This window comes from Myotis lucifugus, unplaced genomic scaffold (assembly GCF_000147115.1).
Source record: "Myotis lucifugus unplaced genomic scaffold, Myoluc2.0 scaffold_4551, whole genome shotgun sequence".
Classification (NCBI taxonomy): Eukaryota; Metazoa; Chordata; class Mammalia; order Chiroptera; family Vespertilionidae; genus Myotis; species Myotis lucifugus.
The window spans coordinates 5,992-11,057 of NW_005875599.1; the positions used below are offsets into that span (position 1 = coordinate 5,992).

General features: G+C 52.6%; 1 long non-coding RNA gene across 1 annotated transcript; it reads right to left on the reverse strand.

The window, feature by feature from the left end:
- Positions 1-553: 553 nt before the first annotated feature.
- On the reverse strand, positions 554-4,075 carry LOC111824713. Its single transcript, XR_002827798.1, has 3 exons — positions 3,804-4,075; positions 2,826-2,954; positions 554-748 (listed from the first exon to the last, which is right to left on the reverse strand). It is a non-coding gene; the product is annotated as an uncharacterized LOC111824713 (long non-coding RNA).
- Between the last annotated feature and the right edge of the window lie 991 nt (positions 4,076-5,066).

Genomic DNA, 5,066 nt, shown 5'->3' on the forward strand with positions numbered 1-5,066 from the left:
AGAACCAGACCGCGGAGAAGGGTCGGCTTTCCCGGTTCACTTCGGGCTGGGCTGGCATACAATGGCCGGGTTCCGGCCACAGCCTCGGCTCCTGCGCCCACGGCGGGAACGCGGTTCCCCTCGGAGGCCAGGCGGCCGAGGGCAGCGGGTCCGCGCGGGGTGCTCGGGGCCCGAGCGACCGCCCGCCCTTCCCGGAGGTAACTGAATTTATAAAGAGCTCTCAGGCGTTTCTGCTCAGGGGTTTTCGTTTACTTCTATGGCTTCTCCATTCTTTTTAAAGCGCATTCTTTGCTCTATGTGATGTGAATCTCAGTTACTGACTTTTATCTCGTGAGGAATAAGGGAGAAAGCTTGAAAATAATATTAAAACTGCTCCGAACCTCGTGGTCAGAATCAAGGAAAGAGTCGTGCTGTGTGTTGAAGAAATATTTTTTTTATTTTGACCATCAAATGAATTTTTAAAATTATCCGACCAATGGCTGCAAAATGATAACGAACCAATTGCACTAACCAGCTATCAGTGCAGGGCAAGGGAGCATAGGTGGGGGTGGACTTGTCTTCTAATTGTTCACTTCCCAGGTTTCAATAACACTGTCAATTTCAAGAAAACCGTGGCTGGTTTTTGTTGCTTGACTTCAGCTCCTCCAATAAGTTGGAGAAACTGTGTTGCTTGTTTAGAAACTTCTTTTCCATCAAGTCCCGCCCTGAGTCAGAGCCGGGCAGTCTGGAGGGAACACACCACACAGGCCTGTGGGAATGGTGAGAAAAATCCCAGCGTTAGTGGAGTGGCCGAGACAAACCCAGGGTGGAGGTGATCCTAGTGGTAAGGCCTGCCGCTCACTGAACAGTTGTCAGACAACCCTTGGGGCGCTTCATTTACTTTTACAAACGGATTTAATAAGTTTGGAGAAGAATGATTTCACTAGGCTTAAATGAAATCCCGATGTCAAAGATACAGTAACCCACCTCTCCGTCCCCAAAAGGGATGAGGACTCTGAGCGAAGGAGCTCCCTCCTAGACTCCTGATCTGTGATACTGCCCTTCACACGCTGTGCAAATCTGGCAAGAATTCTTTATTTGCTACCAAACTAACTAAAACACACTAGTCGCCTTACATTCGAACTTGTGGCCCGGGTGTGAAGGGCAGGAAAGTGAGTTCTGGTCGCGTATTCATTAACTCACACTCAAGACTCTTTCCTTGAACCTTGCAGGCCCTTCCTATCTGTGTCCTATTCCGTCACCTCGCCTCCTTCCCACACCACAACCAAGAACAGAAGACAAGTCAGAAATAGAGACTGAGAAAAACTGTAGAAGAATTTAGGAATTTTTTTCCTCCTCTAGAAGGAACATACATTGCCTTTGGTGCTACGTACTAAACAGGAAAGAGTAAGGGTGAGTCTGAGCGCCTGGGCGGGCGGAGGGCTCCTCAGAATAATAATCCTTTCTCCCTCCTTTAGCTCCAAGTGGCTAATAAGAAGCAGAGAAAGCAGACTGTTGCTTGTGATGAAGAGGTGGGAGTTGTGGATGTTGGGAAGGTCTGAAAACATGAGCAGAGATAAATTCATGCACTTGGCAGAAGGCTGGATAAGTTATGATTTTTCCAATCCATATTTTTATTTTAAAAAAACTCAACAGTATTTCATGACTTAGTAAAGAAGAAGAGATTAAAAATTATGCATGATTTGGGAATTGATGGCTCTATTGTGTTGCTTTTAAAATCAGACTGCAATAATCTTGATCAGAAAGTGCATTTACTGGTGACAGGGGTGCAAATTAAAAGCCTGTAAAAATTATTCAAGTTCTTGAGTAATGTCAAGAACATGGTTTAGGAATCATTGAAATCAAAATTAGATGCCTAAAGAGAACCTTACATTGGTTTAGAGGTGTAGGGCTTTTTTCTAATTTCCTCAGAAGGTCTTAACTCGGAGTTTGTTATCTGGTCTCTTCATGTCAAGGACTGGTCTGCTTCCCTCACAACATCGCATACAGGACAAAGCGCACACACTCGGAACTGGCCTTCCGAGTGAACTTAAGTGGGTAGGGAGGGCAAATAAACAGCGCCTTTCCCAGGTTGGGAAGGCGAGGGATCCTTAATCATCAGCTCCGACCAAAAGAGGTGGGATTAGAGGATTCTTCAAGAAAACCCAAAGAAACTATTACCGAGTTTCTCTTTTGCCTTTAAGAAAACAAACGGGCTCCCTTGCATTGTTTAATAAACAATGCTAAGTGTTGAACAGTTTTAAAAGCTTCACAATTTTCCAAATATGCTCTGCTTTTATTGGTGGTTTTATTTTCTTGGTGGTAATTTTCAAATGTATTTTGGGGGGGGGGGATCCGGAAGTACTGGACAGATTGACAATAAGATGGAGGCCTTTCCTAAATTACATTTTGCATTTTGTTTAAGACAATCTTTACTCAATAGGGATATTTGTAAAAATTAACACCTGCCTTCGGTTAGGTTTTGACTGTAAAATACTGACTCACACATGTTGGAATATCAAGAACTGGATTTGGCAAGCACCTCTTCAGGCTTCAGGATTAGGAAGGTCAGGTCTGTAAAGGCAGGGCATAATTGCTACTTTGTGATATTTGTTACTCAAATGACACTACTTTCAAACACTTGTCAAAAAGGCAAATCCCGAAAAGACCAGTGGAAAACGAACTGCTGAAATATTAGCTATACAAAGCATGTAGAACCCATAGGCCACGATTTTCCTTTTTAGGAAAAGGAGAAATGTACTAAGGTCAGTGTGCCCTTAAGGAGTAGGGAGTGGGGGAGGGGGAGAGGGGGAGAGGGAAGGACACGCGTCAAATGTAAAACAAACTGGTGGCATTCAGTCAACAAGGCAGGCGACGCTCCTGAAGTGGTGAGTTGTACGAGTCAGCTGGGTGCGCCCGCGCTTGCCAGAGCCAGGCTGCTCCGTGCTTCTCTGCTTTTTCCTTTAAACCGAGCCCTGTGTCGCGGGGATACAATGGGGAGGGGGGTTTTCGATGTGGGAATCGTCAGGTAGGAAAGGAAACTAGATCCGCCACAAAAGGCTGCAATTAAAGTCTTAACGGCGACCCATCTGTCGTGGGACGCCCCCTTCCCCTTCCCCTAGCAAAGCCTTCCAGCGCCCTTTGTCTGAGCAGGGGGAGAAGAGAGGACAGGATCTGTGGCCCCAAGAGCAAATGGGAGGAACATTTCCAGCCTGGGCGCACCCTGGGTGACTGCGCCCGGGCCTGGGACCGCTCCGAGGTGCTCCCGGAGGCGTGGCGCCTCTTTCCGGACTCGCCCCCGGGCTCTGCGCCCGCCTCTTTCTGCACTTCTCTACCGCCGCTTCGATCCAACCAGCCCGAAGCCACCAGAGACCGGACAGGGGGCACGTCTAGGCCTAGTCGCTAAGGCCCCTCGCACCCCCCACCTGGCCCTTGGGCTGCCTTCAACTTGCAACAAGATCCAAGCCTCTCCCTTGGTTTCCTCGGCAATTGGGTTTCCCCACCACCCTCCCAGCCGCTCGGCTTCGGCCTTGGGCATCTGGCACGGCCCCAGCCCAGGCTCTCTCCGCGTCCACCCCTCTCGGCTCTCCGGACGGGGGCGAGGCCGGCCCTCACGAAAAGCTAGGGTGAGTGGCCCCCGGCAAATGCTGGGCAGCGAGACAGGGAAGAGGTAATGTTTCAGGTCAATTTCCGGAGACTTCGCATTTTTTGGTGGAATTGGTCAGGAGCTCAACAATCCCAGGTTCTAGTGGGCTTGCATCCCGCCTCCCAAGAGACGCACCCGACCCCAATCCGTTCTACACGCGCACTCGGGGGTCACTCACCGGGTAGGCAGCACCCTGGGCTGCCGCGGACCGCCACCGGCAGGGGCGTGCAGAACGCAAGGCCCGAGCTGGCAGCTCTGCGCTCCTCCTCCGCCTCCCGGCGCGGGCTCGCGGCCGCCGCGTTCTCCCGGTGCAGCCCCCAGGGCACGCCGGGCCCTGGCACAGCTGACCTCGGTGCTGACCTCCGCACGATCGCCGGCTCGCCAAAGGGAGGGACCAGCAGGGCGCGCGCCGCTGCTCCCAGCGCGCTCCGGGCCCGCGCCTGCCTCGGCGGCGAGAACCCGCGCAGCTGGAGTCGCAGCCACTGGAGTCTTCCAGAAACACTCCTGACACTCCACCGCTCCTCCCTGCAAGTTTGGTCCCGGGCGCCACACCCAGAGGCCGCCCGGACGCGGCCCGGCGCAGGAGCCAGGTCTCCGCGCGCTCCGGGAGGCGCCGGCGAGGTCGCAGCTAGAACTCCCGCGCCGGCAGGTCGCTGGGCTCGCGCCCTGCGGTGCTCACGCAGCCCCGCCGCCCGCGCTGCTTCGGAGAGGCGTGCGGACACCTGCAGCCGAGAGGTTGGGGGAGGAAATCAATAAGTTGTTTCCCTTCTCCACTCAACGTTCAGAATTAAAAATGCTCCGAGAGAGCTCTAGTGAGTGCAGGCACTTAAACAAACAACAAACAAACAAAAAAACCCACTCTTTCCGGCCTCTCAATGGAAACGCATGAAAGCGCACGCGTGTGTTGGTGTGTGGCGGGGGTGGGGTCCGGCCTTCACGGGGGTTTCTTTTCGTGTGACACGCGCTTATTCCCTGCAACTCCTCTTCAACTTTGTGGGTGCGGCGTCTGTCACGGCATCGCATGCACAAAACCACAAACACATCACAAGTCTCCCAAGGCCTTTAATTCTCAGGGGCGACTGGGGAGGCCAGTTACCTGCTGGCGTCTTCCTAGTGGTCCAGGCTCCGTTTGGCCACAGGGATGCCGGGATGCCGGGAGCACTCAGCCCCGCGCCCTAGTGCAAGAAAGAGCAGCTGCGGAGGAGACAGCACAGCTCAGACCCGGGACCAGCCCGGGCCCCGCGGAACCGTGCGGGGGAAGCTGGGGTTTCGCTGCCGGAGGCATCCTGGCTGCCGCTTTCTGGAGCTTGGAATTTGATAAATATAGCCTGGCGTTTGCCCTCGAATTAGACTCCGTTTCCTTATTTAGCCCCTGCACAATGATTTTAGATGATGTCACTTAGAGCTAAACGAGAAAATTGATCTCAGATTTGCTTGGCCT